Source organism: Ursus americanus, chromosome 13 (genome assembly GCF_024610735.1).
Source record: "Ursus americanus isolate L20-20 chromosome 13, mUrsAme1.1.p, whole genome shotgun sequence".
Classification (NCBI taxonomy): Eukaryota; Metazoa; Chordata; class Mammalia; order Carnivora; family Ursidae; genus Ursus; species Ursus americanus.
The window spans coordinates 3,828,347-3,847,897 of record NC_142139.1 but is presented as its reverse complement, the minus strand read 5'-3'; the positions used below and the strand labels follow the sequence as shown (position 1 = coordinate 3,847,897).

The 19,551-nt window shown below is 40.3% G+C and overlaps 1 protein-coding gene across 8 annotated transcripts in view; it reads right to left on the bottom strand.

Annotated features, from left to right (window-relative positions):
- Nucleotides 1-19,551, bottom strand: part of SGMS2 (sphingomyelin synthase 2) — a 93,741-nt gene that overhangs the window by 28,673 nt on the left and 45,517 nt on the right. For 3 of the 8 annotated variants that reach the window (XM_087866383.1, XM_045799206.2, XM_045799207.2), the window contains exon 2: nucleotides 17,537-17,705. The exons of 4 other annotated variants lie outside the window; for them this stretch is intronic. The gene's annotated coding sequence lies outside the window, so the exon portion shown is untranslated. Of the gene's footprint in view, nucleotides 1-1,207; nucleotides 2,247-17,536; nucleotides 17,706-19,551 lie in introns of those variants that run through there. One more of the 8 variants, XM_045799209.2, reaches the window with a different exon arrangement.

Sequence of the window (19,551 nt, the reverse complement as noted above, 5' to 3'; positions counted from 1 at the left end):
AGTGGCAGGTCTAAAAGAAAAGCAGAAGCTGGGTGAAACGGTTTCACATACTCTCTCCAAACCACACAACATATTCTAAATGATATTAGAAGACCTCCTTCTAATTAAGTAAACAGATCACAGTCAAGTCAACAGTGTATTTCCTTTTTTTCTTTTTTTTTTTTTAAAGATTTTATTTATTTATGTGACAGAGAGACAGCCAGCGAGAGAGGGAACACAGCAGGGGGAGTGGGAGAGGAAGAAGCAGGCTCATAGCAGAGGAGCCTGATGTGGGGCTCGATCCCATAACGCCGGGATCACGCCCTGAGCCGAAGGAAGACGCTTAACAGCTGTGCCACCCAGGCGCCCCAACAGTGTATTTCCTCATCACAAAAACAAAAATGTTTTTAGATCTGGAAGCACATCTCATTACTGGAAAACCGATGATAAAAAATGAGAAGGAAAAAAAGAATTGTTCCTTAAAAATGATTTTATAATTCTCTAATAAATCTCCTTTATTCCAATGTCCTTCAGAATACTTTGAAATACACCTATTGAAGCCCCTGGGTGGCTCAGTCAGTTAAACATCTGCCTTTGGCTCAGGTCATGATCTCAGGGTCCGGGGATGGATTCCTGCATCAGGCTCCCTGCCCAGGGCAGGTCTGCTTCTCCCTCTCCCTCTGTGAGCTCTCTCGCTAATAAATAAATAAAAGCTTTAAAAAAAAAAAAAAGAAAAGAAAAGAAAAAGAAATACACCTATTGATTTCTCCCTCTAACACACAGTGACCAAACTGTGGGGATATTTAATACAATTTCATAGCCTATTTAAATGTGTATTTAAAAACAGCATCTTGAAACTTCGCTTGCTGTTACTAGAATATTACCGCTTTGAGATCTGAGTGAAATCACCTGCAAGCAAGAACACCAGAAGGGAGCTAATAGATCTTGCTGTGGAGGGGGGGCCAAGGTGAGGCTTCCGGAGAAGCATTTAATCAGGCTTACAGTTAGGACGTGCTGTGGTTACGGCAGAGGGCAGCTGCCGAGGGACAGGAAGCCTCCTCAACCCCCAGCGCTGCTGTAGAAATGACACCCAGATACACTCCAATTCCATTTCCTTGAAGAGGTCTAAAGTCTAGTTTTGATAGGTATTTAAAATACAATGGTTACTGTATTTCTGCTTAGTGCTGTGCCAACAAACAAGTTCAAGAAATAGCTTAATACACACAACCTGAGAGATTTGGGGGGCACTTCCTTGTAGCAAGAATTAACCACTGGAAACTTGAGAAGGAAGCTTCTAGAATCTGCACCTTCAGCAGGTTTGCCCCATCTGCTTGTTGCGATTTGGGTGTGGTGTTATACAGGCCTCCGTAGAGGGCAAAGGTGCACGGGGAGCATGACGGTGAGGTCTGTCTTTGTGTTTTGAAGTCCTGTGCTCTGGCCCACCTGGGTTCCTCAAGGCAGAGCACGGTTTTCACTGTAAGGCAAGGAAAAAACAGGAAAGGAACGAGACTATGGAAGACCCAGAAAGGTCTGTATAAAGCCTACATTTCTCATTTTCTTATGCTAACCACAAAAATGTTCTTTTGCATGACCGGCCGAACAAGCCACTGCTTTCAAATGGTATGAGGCCATAAAAAGCAATACTTTCTCCAAAGCCATTAAGGTCACTATATTTGGCTCTAGCTTCTCTCAGAATTTAAGCTGCTATGTTGTACTTAAATACATTATTTGTTTCTCAAAAGCACTTATTTGACCAATGCTTCTAATCTAGGATTTTGTTTCTGCAAAAAACCTAATAATGATTTATGTTTCCTAATTTTGGGTCTTTGAAGAGGGACCCAGATTTCCAAACCCAATCCAACACAAGGATTAGCACACATTGGGGTGGATGGGGGGAGGCAGCAAAAAAGTAATTTAAAAGATTAAATTTCTGAGTCTAACAATGCCATTTTAACAATTTCAAGGAATGCAACAATGTCAGTGTTATAGTGGTATCTGAAATATAGCTATAAAATATTTACCTATTGAATTTTCACTTTTCCTAATGAATTAAAAAGAAACTGTCACAAAGTGTGCATTTCCATAATTATTAACAAAGTTGGCATATTGAAAATCTTTCACTTGGAGGAAATAAGGAAATTTGGTTTATACACCATTATATTTAAATATTGTCTTAGTAAATGTTAGTGGCTAAGTATCTGAATTCTCAAAATGACTGCCAACAGACATCTTAAAAAAAGAAAAAAGTAAAAGAGTAAGAGTTTTTACAATGGAGCCTTAAAAGAGAAAAAATATATATATGGAAAAGTAAGGACATCAGGGCTGCATTTATTTTATTTTATTTTATTTTATTTTTTTTAAAGATTTTTTATTTATTTATGTGACAGAGAGACAGCCAGCAAGAGAGGGAACACAAGCAGGGGGAGTGGGAGAGGAAGAAGCAGGCTCCCAGCCGAGGAGCCCGATGTGGGACTCGATCCTGGAACGCCGGGATCACGCCCTGAGCCGAAGGCAGACGCTTAACCGCTGTGCCACCCAGGTGCCCCAGGGCTGCATTTAAATGGCTCTTAGGGGCCCAAACTAAACTTTGTTCTGTGTAAGGGCAGTTTATAACTTGGGGAGTGCAGAGAGGCACTGGAAGGGGAGCACTGATCCTTGTTATCAAAAGCAGGAGAGCCCTGAGAGTATTTGGATGGGAAACCAGACTGGTACGCACTGGGGGTAGGCACGGTGACGCAGCAGCACAGTGCTGGAAGTCTGGGGATTACCTATGCTGGAACATTTCTACCATAGCAATAGAAACATAACCACAACGAAACTTAGCATGTGAAAAAGGTCAGATATTGAAACTACTGTATATAAACAAATATATAATTATCACATAAATATACACAACTTCCATATAAAGAATATATAAAATATAATTACGATTCTTTAACCCAGGCTTCCACATGGCGCCTTGTTTCTCCGCTGTCTTTGTACATGAAGTCAGCTTTTCATGCTTACATTCTTTATGTTAAAGCCAGGTAATTGCAGGACCCTCACCGAGAAAATCCACCCTCAAATGTAATTGGGAGAGCATGGAAAGAGACACTTTGGGAACAGAGAATCACTTTTGCTGGGCTATCCACAGGGCAAGTGGAAAATGGGCAGGAAAGGAAACACAAGGAAGGGATGAAGTGGCCAGGGCCCGTCTCATGGCCAGAACTCATTTCCTTACTTTCTATTTGGAGCTGATTTCCCCCACACCTCCTCTGACATATCCTAGGCAAAAGAGTTCCTGTGACTAAATATCTCCCAATTACTAATAACAACAACTTCCTACAGAATGCCTCATTGACAGGTAAACACACCAACTTCTACCCTATTTCATCCCTGGATAAGGACACTAGAAAGTGACCTTGAAACAAAATCCATTAAATTATAATTTAAGCTGTAATTGAAAAGGAGCATAAAAACTACAATGAGGGGTGCCTGGGTGGCTCAGTCAGCTAGGCGTCCAACTCTTGACTTTGGCCTCAGGTCATGATCTCAGGGTCCTGGGATTGAGTCCCTGTGGGGCTCTGCACTGAGCAGAGCATGGAGCCTACTTGGATTCTCTCTCCCTCTCCCTCGAGCCACCACCACCCCTCTCCCCCCACCTCTCACATGCTCTCTCTCTCAAAACAAAACAAAAAACAAAAAACCTGCAATGAGTTGCTGGTAGGATCAGAAACTGGTATAATGCTTTTGAAATTGTCTCTTTTTAAACATGTCAAGAACTCTACGAATGCTTATACCTTTTGACATAGTAACTCTACTACTGAGAATTTATTTTAGAACATGTCTTATAGAATACAGGAAAAAAAACAGTATCCAAAAATATATTCAGTGAAACAACAATCTAAATGTCTAGTGGAGACATTTAGAAGCATCTGTGAAGTACATTAAAACATATATAGTACATTAAATACATCTAAATATCTGCAGTAGACATTTTGAAGCATCCATGAAATACATTCAATTTATTGTTTAAAAAACAGCACCTAGGGTGCCTGGCTGGCTCAGTTGGTTAAGCCTCCAACTCTTGGTTTGGCTCAGGTCATGATCTTGGGGTCCTGAGATGGAACCCCAAGTCAGGCTCTGTGCTCAACAGGTCTGCTTGGGATGCGCTCCCTCTGCCCCCGCCCCCGCACTCTTTCTCTTCCTAAGATAAAAAAATCTTAAAAAAAAGAGCACCATATTATTTTCATAAAAATGTAAATGTGTGAATTTTTAAAAATCAGTTAATAAATACACCAAAAGAATATCAGCTGTTAATACTGGTGGTGAGATTTGTTAATTATTTTTATTTTCTTCTGTACTTCGTAATTTTTCTCCAAATTTTCTGCGATAAAAGTATTCAACCACATCTTTGAAAAAGTATTTTCAAACAGTTCTATGAAGATTATGTTTATGATTTTAATGATGAGGAATGCAGTATGATTTCAGCAACGTAAAGGTGTATATTACATACAGAAAAGAAAATCTTAAGAAAATATACCAAATATTAATACTGCTTCTTGATGCGCTTAAGATGATTTTAATTTTGTCCTTACTCCACGCTGTATTTTCTAATTTTCCACATTAATCATTCTTCTAATCAAGAAAATGCTGATGGTATTTTTAACTATAATAGTATTGACAGAGTTAAAAGGGAGAATGTGCTAGTTTTTAAAAAGGTATTTTGTGTTGTACAATTTCAAGTATGCAAAAAATGCATGTACAGAAGGGTCTGAGCACAAGCACACTAAAATATTAAGAATGGCTGCAAGTGGTAGGAGTATGAATTTTTTTCCTTCCTACATTTGTGTACAGTCCACGTTTAAAAATGTTTTCATTATAAATGTATTATTTTATAGTTAAAAGTATCCAAAACCATGCATAGTTGTTTCTGTGGCTTTTAGGGAAGTACTTATCAACTGAAATTTCTTTATTTCCTGTATTCCCTCAGCCTCAATTAAGTGCAATAAAAAAATACAAGTCTACAATGTTGCATTTTTAGACCCATCTTTTTTTTTTTTTTTTTTTTTTTTTTTTTTTAATAATGATTTTTTATTATATTATGTTAGTCACCATACAGTACATCCCCGGTTTTCGATGTAAGGCTCGATGATTCATTAGTTGTGTATAACACCCAGTGCACCATGCAATATGTGCCCTCCTTACTACCCATCACCGGTCTATCCCATTCCCCCACCCCCCTCCCCTCTGTAGCCCTCAGTTTGTTTCTCATAGTCCATAGTCTCTCATGTTTCATTCCCCCTTCTGATTACCCCCCTTTCTTTATCCCTTTCTTCCCCTACCGATCATTCTAGTTCTTATGTTCCATAGATGAGAGAAATCATATGATAGTTGTCTTTCTCTGCTTGACTTATTTCACTAAGCATTATCTCCTCCAGTGCTGTCCATGTTGTAGCAAATGTTGAGAACTCATTCTTTCTGATTGCTGAGTAATATTCCATTGTATATATGGACCACAACTTCTTAATCCAGTCATCTGTTGCAGGGCATCTCGGCTCCTTCCACAATTTAGCTATTGTGGACATTGCTGCTATGAACATTGGGGTGCAGATGGCCCTTCTCTTCACTACGTCTGTATCTTTGGGGTAAACACCCAGTAGTGCAATGGCTGGATCATAGGGTAGCTCAATTTTTAACTTTTTAAGGGACCTCCACACGGTTTTCCAGAGTGGCTGTACCAACTTGCATTCCCACCAACAATGTAGGAGGGATCCCCTTTCTCCACATCCTCTCCAACAATTGTTGTTTCTTGCCTTGTCTATTTTTGCCATTCTAACTGGCGTAAGGTGGTATCTCAGTGTGGTTTTGATTTGAATTTCCTTGATGGCTAATGATTTTGAACATTTTTTCATGTTTTAGACCCATCTGCATTGTTGCTGCTGCTGGGCACAGCCTGGTAAACTAACAGCTATTTGAAGTGTTACAGCCCTAACTGGAAACACACATACAATTAAATTAGCCTTAGCGTCAACTTGCAAAAAGAGACTTAATTCTGCAGGGTTTATTTGCAATAAAGGGGTGAGGGCTGCTTTATAAATTTCCATATAATGGATGCCACTCAATAGTTCACAAAACAAAACCAGTCACTTATTCAGTATTGTTTCCCCTGAATAAAGCCAGGGGTCAGGGGCCAAGCAGCAGAAAATCCAAGCCAAACTGGATTTGATAGACGAGACATTTCAGTCAAAAATGCAAAATCCTCAAGCCCTCTTTTCAAATATTGGTCATTTTCGAGCACAGTGGATGTTTTATAAGCTTGTGTACTTAAGCATTTTAAAAACCTTTTTCCCTGATATTTGGTGGATTTTTGCTTTTTTGTACTTAGTTCATAGGTTTTGTCCTCTGTTCTCTGTGACAATAAAACTTCAGAAATAACCTGAAATTGCCCAATGATCAGTTAAATAAATTATGGTTTTCAAAACAGTCCCTATTCCACATAAAAAAGTTATTTGTAAAAATTAAAAGAATGGGGGCACCTGGTTGACGCAGTCGATTAAGTTGGTTTTGGCTCAGATCTGATCTCAGGGTTGTGAGGTTGAGCCCGGGAAGGGCTCCATGCTCAGTGCAGAGTCTGCTTGGGTTTCTCTCTCCCTCTCCCTCGGACCTTCCCCTACCCCACTAAAATAAATAGATAAATCTTAAAAAAATTTTAAAAAAATAAAAATTGAAAGAATGATTGGGAACATCCACTTTAGCCAGTTTGCAAAAATTCATAAATATTATTAACAATCCCAAGTACTACAAATTTCTAATTCCATATCTTCTTTTTTAAAAAATTTATATTAGTGCTTTTTTCCTTAATTCCAAAAGCTATATATTACACACTTTGGAATCACTTCTAGGAATTTATCTAAAGATATCTGCCTAAGCATGAAAAGATTGTTTTCCCAATCTACTCATCAGAATTTTGGGGCAACAGATGCATTTTAAAATTCAGAGCTTCGACTTTCAAAACAACTGCATGTAGGTACAGCGTATATTAGGTCCCACCGCTCTCCACTACCCCCTTGCTGGATCTGGGAAACACCAGATGCTCAAACATTGGTACATCGAAATCAGACATGTGAAAATATTCACACCACGCTGGGTAAATAAAGCAATAAAGAGCTTTTGGTGAGTGCAAGAAGTATTCAGACACCAAGGGTTATTGAGGGGAGGAGGAGGTAGGGGAAATTGGAGAAGGGGAGGAGGGGAGGAGGGACAGACAGAAGGGGAGGGCCTTTAGTTTTTGGACCTTTATTTTTTGAAAATATAGATAGGTGATTCTGGACCTGTAAGACTGAAACCACAATGTCCATCAAGATGGGACTAGTTACATTGTAAAGATGTTTTATTTGTACAATAAAATACTATCATACCATCACACCATGTTAGGTGAAGAAAGTAAGTTGCAAAGTGGCGTACATATACAGCACGATTCTTTACTGTGGGGGAAAACTGAGCTGTGTATGTAAATAAATTACACGGTTACTGGAAAGGTGATATTACATGGAACATTTTACGTTTTGTATTGAAAAAATAAATAAGCGGCATGTTTTGATTTTACTGCCTAAAAAGACAAAGATAATTACTCGTTCAAGGGTATTTAGTGTTTATTCTAGGAAACACTGTAGGAATACCACAGTTTAAAAAAAAAATCACTTCCCTCACAGAGCTTCCATTCTGCTATGTACAGCAACAATAAAAAGATTACAATTATTATGAAAAAAAATAAAACAGGATGGGGCAAGAAAGTAAAGGGAGGGATATTCAAACTGGATCTTTGGGCTGATGAGGTAACAGTCCATGTAAACATTTTACAAGAACACTCTTCATCAGGAAAAAAAAAAAACACAACCCCCCCCAAAAAAACAGTGTATCATCAAGTCAAAGGTGTATCAAGAACATCTATGTTCCAACCTGCTGAGACCCAATTCACCCAAATAGCCTCTGAAACCTGTACCAATATAACTTCTTAAAACTTTTAAAAAGGGATTCCACTGGAAATGCTCCAATAATTACTCAATTATGGATTTTTGCCTTTGAGTTCTTCTCCATTTTTAATATGTGTTTAATATTCCAATTATATTCATCTTAGTGGACTTTTAATTGCTCACCCCAGTGCTGTCTTCTAAGAAATGTTTAACCCACATGAGACTTTTAAGGAAAGTTTAAAGATGCAATTTTATAATCACAGGAAGAATAAAAACAAAGGCATTATGTGAGAACAGAAAGGTTGAAGACAGCAAATACCTAATGAGGATTCAGAATTCAAATGGACTTACAATGCAGAAATTTTATCATTGAATCCTAACAGGTAGGATAGAATGGATATAGAAAATTTCAAAAAACTGTACCCTAAGGTTAATGACACAGAGTGACCAAACTCAAGATAAGCAATCCTCAAGGGTTAAATATGTCGTAACTGCTACACTCACTGTTGAAAGCCTGGAAGGTAAGGCAAACACGTGGATGGCCAACACAGAAGACAGAATTATTTCTGGCCTTCCGTTTTGTGCAGAATTTGGCTCGAAGTGCAAAGGAAGGTAGCAGAAGAGAAGGCTGGCTCCTATTCTCACGGGATTTTTTGGTTAAGTAACTCCCCCCAATCTTTCCAGCCAGAAGTGACTTAAAAAAGACCAAAGAGCAATAAAAACAACTTTTATAAATTAGATTAGAGCCTGAAATAACATCTGAAGTTTGGTAAAACCATACACCAGATAGAAGTAAAATGAAAAGAAGATTCAAATAATGAACATAGAATGGGGGAGAGGGGAAAGACTGAAGACATATATAGATATAGACATATATTAAAATATATTTTAAAAGTCTAGATAAACAAATGAAAACTGAGGGAAGTTTTTAAAAAGTAAAATTGTTTCTTTGTTTTAAATGGCCTTTAAAAATGCCAACTCTACTGGGTGATGTATGGAAGTGCTGAATCACTATACTGTACACCTGAAACTAATATTACACTGTATGTTAATTAACTGGAATTTAAATATTTCTAAAAAATAAAAATGCCAAGCTCTACAAATCAGTAGTAAATAGAAAATCAGTGAAGTAGTTTTCCTATTCAGTTTAGCACTGGTCTGTCCTTGGGAGTAAACTATGGTCAGAATTATTTTCTACAGAGTGAAGCAGATTTCGAAAACACAGGATGATTAAAAGCACTGTCTCTAAACCTGAACATGATACCACGAGGTAGCCAGGAAACACTATAAACTCAATGTTCAATTAGCATCAGGAAGCTGAAAGATGTAATTCCATACTTAATCTTATTTCCATTGAATCTAATTTTCATTGGTGACCCTACATAAATAAAAGTATTTGACTATAAATAATTACCTGAAATTATTTTTTAAAAATATACTTATGCTATTTAAAACCTGTATTTTAAAAATTGAAACAAAGTAACAGGCTAGAAAAGAAGTGGTTGGTTTTTTCCCCCCACTTTGGCCTTTTTTTTGTGGGGGGGGAGGCTTCTAACATCTCCGGTAGCATAATGTGCAGCAGTATTAGGAGATTAGGAGCCCAATTTCGAAGTTTATACTGAACAAGGCCAAAAATTACATTCTGGTTAATATGTAACTATACTTCAGAGGCACATTTTAAGAATGTCAAAAAGGATTATGGGTTGATGAGGAACATTTGAAGGAAAAAGCATGATTCCATCTGGGGGGTTTACTGGACAAATAAAATCTTAACTAATCATCTCAGCTTCCAGCTCTCCTCTGCTCAGTGACAATCACTCCAGGTCCTATCCATTTTAATCCTCCATCAATTTACATAACTCTTGCTCTCTCCAGCTTAGTTCAGGTCCCTAACATCCTTCCTTCCAGAGGGCAGGGTATCAATAGCCACAACAAACCTTAAATGGATGAAATCCATCCACCTGATGGGGTTTTGGAATATAGGTGAGATTGGGTGGGGCGAGGTCCAGAACCAACGACCAAGAAGGAATTCTTGAGGCGTCTTTGGTGCAGAATGGTGGTTTATTAAAGCACGGGGACAGGACCGGTGGGCAGAAAGAGCTGCTGCACCGGGTTGTGAGGGGTGGCTGATTATATACCATGGGGTTGGGGGACGTAAGGAAAAAGGGAGGTTTCCAAAGAACTTGAATATACTAAAGAGGACCTACAAGGTCCGGAGGCCTTGCCGCTGTCAAGTTAAGGTTGTTTTCCTCTCTAGCAAGGCATTAACATGAAGATAGTTGGGAACTTCCTGGAAGAATGTCACACATGTCCCACCCAGGAGGGTGGGAGGGAGGTTGCATGCTTTGTCTTCAGCTTGCCTTCTGTTCCCTCATCACACCGAAAAGATACATAAAAAAATCATTTTTTAAATAAAAAGAAAGCCGATGTAGTGCTAAGAATATTAGGCACCAGTAGCATTTTGTACTAGTCGAGTCCAAAGTGAAAATACCCCGAGAGCGGTTTGCTAAGAAGACACCGAGTCATGAACAACCTCGCCCAAGGAGAGAGTGAAGGGCCACCGCGCCGGGAGGGGCAGGACTGACCACTGGCTATTTGGTGCAGCCCGCCCTCCCTCTCTGGGCTTGTTCCCGGTCCATTTCCTGCTTCACCGGCTTCTGTAAAGCCCTTAAATGGCTCTCTATGGCCCAAACCCATTGCTTATTTTGACTTTAAAAACATACTTACAACAGAACATTTCAAACGTGTTCTAGTGAAAGTGGAGAGAACAGTGTAGCAAACCTTACCAGCCACAGCAACTGTCACAGGAAATCTTTTTCATCATTCCCCCCCACCCTGGATTTTTTTGAAGCAATCCCGGATATCTCTTCATCTCATCCGTACATATTTCAGTCTGCCCTTTTAAGATAAAGGTTCTCCTCAAAACAAACCAACAAAACACCTTACTGCCTTTGTTACCACTAAACAAAATTACCATAATTTCCATAATAATAAATACCAGTCAGGTGACCTTTCCCCAGTTATCTTATTTTTTTCTCCAGACCGCTCTCAGAGGGTGTTGCCTCCTTCTGACATTTGACATTGCTTGCAAGGACCTTTAATAACCTGGCCTCTGCCTTCCTTCACAAGTTCAGTTTTTGAGATGAGTTTTTTCCTTTCTCTAAATCCTGTGCTTCTAGTGACATTTACTTAACTTCTGTTCCCTGCATGTGATATTCCCCTCTCATCAGGTCTTTACATATAGTATTTTTTTTCTAGCTGCCTAAACCTCCTCTCACCCCTACCCCCTTGCTTACATACCTGCCTCTCATGGACCAGGTCTCAGAGCTTCAATGTCATTTCGTCCAAGAAACCTTTCCTGCTACAATTCCTGGACCCAGAAATGAACTGTCAAAGACAGCACTCCTGGCCCAGTGAGGTTACAAAGCCTAGTCTCCCCTCTCCCCAAGTCCCCAATTTTTTTTCCCGGTTTTTAAAATTTTATTAATTTGATGGGGACGGCGGGGGTGGGGGTGGAGAGCACAAGTAGGGGGAGCAGCAGAGGGAGAGGGAGACGCAGGCTCCCACTGAGCAGGGAGCCTGACGTGGGACTGGACCCCAGGACCCCTAGATCATGGCCTGAGCTGAAGGCAGACTTTAACCGACTGAGCCACCCAGGAGGCATCCCGCCAAGTCCCAATTTAAAAACAAATGCCAATTTATAACTTCTGGCTTGTTAGAAATAACCTTCCCCCTGGGGTCCTTTGTGTCCAACGTTTTCACTGTATGCCTACCATCCTTCACATAAGCCTTCTGACCTATGTATTCATGCACAATTGTTATGCAAACCTCTAATAAATGGTGTCCTATAGATGCAAATCAGATTTTAGTTCAAAGTTTGTCAAAGGTAAGAAAATCTGCAACATTTTAATTAAACATTCTATTTAATAATCGTAAAGCCTTTCAAATGTGAATTACATATTTAGCAAATATGTGGGTGTAATAAAGACAGGGACCAAAGTGCTAGTGGAAAAAGAAGACCCTAACTTTGAAGAGAAGGCTCTGGAATCCTGCCTGTTACAGGAGGTGAAAACTGCTCCACTTTATTCTGAAAGTGGTACCAACCCCTGAAAACAAAAATGCCCTTCTCAAAGACACTACTGTTCTTCAGCAGATAACTGCCTACGTAAACAGACTTTCTCTGCAGAGATTTTCACCAAAGTGCAAGCAGAAAACTGTATTTGATTATCGACTGTTAAAGAGTTTTCTAGAAAAGGTTGGTTGACCACTTTGGGCAGTTTTTCTTCCCTAGGGAAATAATGATCATGCATAATGACTAGGTAAAAGTGAACATTTCTCTAGGGCCTTAGCAAATCTTATTTATCTTATCTTTTTGGCATTATATTATTTTAAGAAAGCCTTTTTTGGGAAAAGTCTTACAAGCATATACTTTAAACAACGTTATCAACATTACGATCCTGCAAAGCTAGCTGGGATTGACCACTATTATGCTCGATGCTCTCTGCCAATAAAATTAATTAATTAATATTTTAGCTAACACTAGGTTGGAATATTTAAGTGTTTTAAATTTTTTGAATTTGTATCCCATTAATGATTTAGATTTACAGGACCTAGACTTATGAATAAGAGCTGTGGCTAACATTTGTATAGTATTTACTATCGCCCAAACGCTATTCTAAAGGCTTTACTCATCGTATTTAATCTTCAGCACAACTATGAGACAGATATTGTCATTACCCATATTTTACAAATGAGCACAGAGAAGTGAAGTGAATTGCCCAAAATTCCCAGCTACTCAGTAGTGGAGCCAGCATCGGATACTTTGGTGGTTCTATTCAGTATGTCATTTTGCCACTTTTTGAGGAAAAAAAAATCCACAAGTGAGCACATAGCTTCCGATGCCTTCTTGGGGCAAACTAAAGGGAATGTGACGCCCCCCTCCTCCGCACTGCATCTGAAGAGCCAACCTCCGAGTTCAGGAGACTCTCTTAGGCAGATCTCCTGTGCTGCTGCTTCCTGACACACAGTGAGAATGTTCCAGAGTCAACACGGAAGACCTGACATTTCCTTTATGGCTGTGACTCCCAGGCTGGGTCAACCTGCCTCCCCCAACTTTTCCATTTATATTCTCTTTCCGACACAGGGGACAGAAATGCTCCAGCAAAGTAGAACCAGCCCGGGTTTAGTTTGTTGTGCTGTGGACATGCTTGGGAACGAGGGAAGGGCCATACCTATCATCTGTGCTGTGAATCGTACCGAGGAGAAAGAAGTACATTTCAGGGCAGTCTCGGGGAGACTATGCAGACGTGTCTCCAGGCCCCCATCTTAACTAAAGGAGCTCTGCTTTTCTTTCTGTTTTGGACGGGTTACCCAAAACGTCCTCTGAAATCTGGGTTCCGTGGCTAAAAGTTTAGAAAATAACCTAACGGTGACATACACGCCCAGGCCGTGGATCAGAAGAGACCAGAAACCTCGTCTCTGTATTCGGCCACGAATAAGCCATGACTAATCCTGGGTACGTGATTTATGAACCTTGGGTTTTGGTTTCATTTAATACAAACCCATTATTTTAGTTCTAAGACGCTTTGCCATATTTAAAAAATACATCATCCTATAAAAAGAGAGTAGAGATGCATTAGTGATCTCAACAAAGACGGCTAAAAAAAGGCAAACAAAAAATCCTGTTTCTCACATTGGGAAGGAGGGTAAGGTGACATTATTGCTCAAGAATGAACTAACCATCCATGCTCTAGGTATTTCCTCTTAGAGGTCAGAACCCCCATGAGATTGCTCGTAGGGTGAGAAAGCGGTTCTGTCAAGGATATGACAATGTGTGGTACTTTAATTTAGCTTGATGTAGATAATTTATGGGTAACAGGTCTATAGGGGTTTATTAAGATCACGAATGACAGAAGTTTATTCAGCAACCACCGCCCCTACGTGTCCTTGAACCTACATGGTAATATCTTGGAAATCTAAAACCACCACTTGATAAGAAGTAAGCAGTTTCGTTGGTCCTCAGATCCTTTGGCCTTACCTCTCCCTCTCTCACATTTTCAAATAAGGGACTGTGTCAAATGATTAGCCATTGGCATAGGACGATAAAAAACATGATTTATCTTATATCTTTGTTTCTTACAGTTAGAAATCACATTTGTCAAAATATGCCACATGAAGAGGGAAATAAATTCATGGAAGAAACATCCATGAGGTTCTATTCACTATTCAGCTTTCTAAATGGAGTAGGAAGACTCTGGGGGGCGGGCGGCTGACGCAGAACCCTTTCTGCACCAGGACTGAAGCCAGTTAAGTAATGGCTAACAAAGAGCTGCTGAGCTCAGTCTAGTTCGAGAATAAATAAGACATTAAAACTCAAGAAAATAATTTCATAAGGTTGAAGAGAAAGGTCACATCACATAGAACAGTGATGGTTAAATGAGATGCCAGGTAAACAACAAAAAATATTGGGTGAGCTCAGAGGCCATACCAAAAGATACAGAAGAATCAAGTATTATGCTTTATTATACTAATTGACCACTAAATGGATGCAGATGCAAAATTAAGAAATAACGTAATACAAGTGAGTATAAACTATTTTTAAAGTAGTGTTTTAAAAAGGACTTCTCTGAAATACTTAAAATTGAGAAGTAAAAATATCCCAAGTAACTTGAACTTGTGTAACTTGATTTAAAGAGCATAACTGTCTATTATCATTAATGTTAAAGTCAGGCAATTTATGATATCAAAAAAGATTAGACTTCACTGGTAATGGATCAACAATACTAGATTTACCTTTTTTTTTTCTGGGTAGCAGACTATTCTAGTTTTAATCTCGGACATCACACACACACACACACACAGTCAAATAACTCTGGAAAAGCAGAGGATCAAGTATTAAAGCTTTGTTCATTAAAATAACAAACTTCCTCCCTCAAATTTTTAGAATAAACAGAGTTAAGTGAACTCCATCAAAGTTTATCTGAACCATTTGAAGCATTATTTATGGCTTCTCCTGTTTTTGAAAATAAGTTCTACATGTTCAGTAATCTTTTAGGAATGATTAATACAGTTTTCCATCAAGTAACAAAGATTTCTGACGAAAGACTGAAAATCTAAATTAATAGAAAGACTCTGGGTTCTTTACAAAGCCAAGCTTAAAAGTATTTGCCCAAATCAACATTCTACACTCAATGTTATTCAAGGCGTAAGACTGCATGTAAAACAGGGATTCTACCTTCAATGCCAAGTTCACTGAGCACTACTGTGGCTTCAAGAAAAGTCAGAAATTTTAGAGTAAAATAAGCTTTTCCCTTACATTTTATAGAGATCCAAAAGTTTACCTGAAGTCACCAGGCTGTTATTTTGGTAATACATTCTCATAGCAGCTGAGTAAAAGGGTGTCAGTTACTGAGATTGTGGCACTAACCTGGGCTTCCGAATTATTTTATTTATTTACTTTTCTAAGTAAGTTTACGTGAACCAATGTTGTTAGCTTTTCAGATAACCCTGAGAGCCACTCCTCGAATCCCTTTCTTCCTGTTGATTTTATAGCAGATTCTTCCTTGGGAAACACTCCCACCTGACAGAACCAGGGAGACTGTCCCTCCGAGTTCAGGGAGAAGAGAGGTTCCTCATCTCCCAGCACTGCTCAGTCACTACAGAACACGGAACACCATCCAGGCACGCTGTCCCACCAGCCCAAAGGGCAGCGACAGACTCTCAACACAGTCCAGTAACGTTCTGTTTTTCCTTCAAGAAATAAATTCAAGGGAAGTTCGAACTCTTAAGAGATCGAATCAGGATTAATGCTATGGCTTCCCCCCTTCACCTAAGCTCCTCCCGTGTCTTTAGTCCATCTCTGGAGGGGGTGCCGTTTGCAGCCTGCGCAGGCTCTCTCTTCTGCTGGGCCGGGCGGTGCAAGGGCAGTCCACGTCTGACCTGGGTCAACGTTGCTGGCCGCCAGCCAAGGGCCTGGTTTCTAGAGCCACTGGAGGGACTGTGAAAGAATGTGTCAGCTCACACGCTCAAAGAGAGCCGATCATATAGCTTCATAATCAGGATTTCCATATGTGCTACAAAGCCCCCCAGATTTCACCTGACTTAGGATGCTTTACTTAGTGTGATTGCACTCTTTATTATAATGTATCTTATTTAAGAAGGGAGCTGTAGCATGAGGTATAAGAAATAGTAAAGCAGAAACTCGCATGTTGCTTCAGAACATTATAGACACCTCAGAGGCCCACAAGCAACCTCTGTGATTATATCCCCATCCCTCTACATGAAATTCTAATGTAGTTTTGCAATCTATATATAACTCTGAAAAGTACATAATGCTGAAAACCCTAGGAGAAGTTTCCTAAGGACGCTATAATTATAATTTCTATTAACTGCAGTTCTCAAAATGATAAAAGAATCAAGGAAACCTTAAAAGTTCTCCTCTTTCCCCTTCATTCCTTCCCTATTCTGCCCCTACCACTTGGGGAGTTGTCTGGAGGGCAGGAAGCATGGTAATACTCCCCAGAGCTTAAAATAGACATTGGTGCTCCCCAAATATTAACATGTTAATACGCACAACCACTTTGTGGGGGAGACACCATGATCACCTCCCTCTGAGGCATGGGGACGTGAAACTTAGAAATTGTGCAGTGGGCAGAGGCTATGAACCCAGGCCAGCCGGCTCCAGCATTCGTGCTCTTAGCCACTGTGCTATGTTGTGATTCTCTGAGATCTTGGTCTATTTTTCAATTAGGAATGGGCTGTTTTTTCCCCCGAAGAGACACGGATTTCCTTCCTCATGAATCCTTCTGGGTGGAGAGTCCACCTTTCCTGCCCCCACGCTTCCTCCCCACTTACCCTGCAGGTACCAGTGTTCGCCCTGTGAGGTGACTTCCTTTCAAACATTAGCCAGCCCCACCTTCCAACAGTTACCCGCCCTGGTGCTTGCAGTGCCTCCGTGAAAGTTTATCCCACTCCCCCGTGACTTCTGAGAGGGACATTTCCTGGAAATCTTGTGGATGGACATGTCACTGTGGTGAGGTGTTCAGAGCGTCTGAATCACTCCTGTTGCCTGGCAACCTGTTTGTGTTTGGCCGGAGGCAGGTGACTCAGACACAGGTACACTCAGACACAGGGCAGATATGTACTCGGCACGACCTCCTCCCAGCCCCCGACCGCCGAGTTCATGTGTAACCTGGACACTGTTCTTTCACGCGTGCTGTTAGCAGGGGCGCCGTCAATCCTTTCCAGTCAGGGAATCCAAAACGCAGGACGCTGTGCGGGGCATCGACAAATCCCTTACCGCGGAAATACAGGCTACGTTATTTTCCCTGCCGAGTTCTGAAGAAAAACTTTAAGACCAAAGTAATTACAAAATTCTTACATATGAAAGTGAACTGAAATTATCAGCTGGCATGGAAGGTACTTTCCATCCCTCTGAGAATTAGTTCATGAATTCCGTGAATATAACATATTCCTAAACAGCACCGAGTCACTTATTTTGACCTCATACTTAAGAATTTTTTTCAGGCAAACAGGGTTGACTCATTTGGCCACACTCGCGGCCAGAAAACCTTTTACACGTATACACATACCTGGCATTTTACCTGAAAGAACTGATGGCCAAATTAAGAGGCTTCAGAATAGAAGGGACTCACTCTCCAATACCCACATGAATAGAGAGAGACGTCAGAGCGGGCCTGAGGTCACCTCACTGGTTTGTCTTCAAATTTAAGTTGGCGTGTGTGCCTACGTCACTCCAGAAGCCAACACATTCTAGAAGAAAACACCATGGACTTGCGCTTCATGTAAATTCTCCAAAAGTTATTATTATTTCCCCTAATATTTTAGGGACCCACCATTGTTTCCCAGTGATGTCTGTTTTTTAAATATTCAAAGGAGAAAAAGTGGTTTTGAAACAAACATACACATACACACATACCAGAGAGTGGGTTTTTTTTTTTTTTGTCATTCTTTTCAGACACGCCTGCTCAAGGCATAGAAAGTAAGACCCAAGAATGTACCTAAATGGTACCTCTAATCTTGGTGGGAAAGTCTTGAATCCTAAATTTATTTAATGCTTATGGACTGAAGGAACAAACATAGCTTAGGAAGTTGTCTTTTTTCTTCCCTGCATCAAATAATATCCACCCTAACAGATGGGTTCCAATATGCCTATTATCTATAAGAACTATGAAAAGTCTAATACACGATATAAATTTTACTTTGTTCTTGACAGCTGTAAAGGGGTATGTAAGTATACTTAGCAAAGATTTTCATCTTAAACATATGTTAAAACTTAATTTTCTCCAACTTTTTTTTTGAAAGGCATATTTTATGGGAAAAAAAATATTTCCATGTCTAAAAACTTCTTGAAGTCAGCCAGACAAACTCCACAGCAGACTTAAGAAAAAGGTGTTCTCGTTATCTAGAATTGGCTGACTGGTTACAATTACCCCTGGCAAGCAATATGGGGGTGTATTGCTCTCCAAAGTATTTGTTAAGTCCTTAACCATGCCTGAAGTAGGTCCTCCCGATTTGGGGTTCATAGTTGGTACACGAACCTGTGGAGGGCTAGAACATGTTTGGGCTTGTACGTATAACTGGGGATAGTAAGCTCTGTTCCTCGGGTTCCCAAAACAGAGTTATATTGGGGAATGAAGCTGCCAGCAGAAAGCTTAGGATTTAAGTTCATAAATTTGTTGCTGACCATCTGCTTCATGCAAGTTTCAATCACAGAAGAACATTCGTTGTGGTCAGGAGAACAAAACAGACCTTTGTCCCTGTCCCCACAGAGCCTGTGGTCTAGTTGGAGAAACAAATAACTATAATACAAGGAGATAAATATTTGGAGAATTAAAACCAAGATTCTAGGAGCACACTGCAAAGGCATACCCTGTAGTTTGGGAAGGTCAGGTAAGGCTTCCTAGGAGAAAGGGCCTCTTTAAGTCAGATCTGAAAAGTGAAGGAGTCAGGCAGTGGGGTGGGGTTATTTAAGGCAGAGAAATAGTATGTGCAGAGGCCCTACGCAACAAAGGAGAATGTGGTCTGTACAATGGGAACAGAACGAAAGTCAGCTTGGCTGGAATGGAGGGGCAGGCTCTTAAAGAACCTGAGAAGGCCCTTTTATGATATTTGGATTTTGCCCCCAGGATAACGGGATCAGGGAGTGACACGGATCAGTTTTGTATTTTGTTATGATCCCACTTAGGATTCCTGACACTGAGAAACTAAGGAAATGAGCGTGTCTTACACTCAGCAGAAAACGATCAGGTCACCCATGTCCTCAAGGGTAAATGTACAAGGTTCTTCATGTGATCAATTTCCTGTAGCACCAGTGAGATGTTACCATGTGACCCAGGAGAGCAGAGCGGCTAAGCGCTCAGCCTGTGAAGACAGATGACTCAAATTCAAACTCTCACTATCAGTTCTACCCAGCACTTAACTTTGGGCAAGTCCCGAAACCCTCGACATCTCAAAGTGGACTTGACAATAGTTACCTCCTGAGGCCGCTGTGCAAACGAAGCTCCTTGTGAGCCAGTAAGGACGCAGCGGCCATAATGCCCTCAGTCTCGTCATTATCATCACGGAGGCCAGTCAACCACGCACAAGCATAAGGACC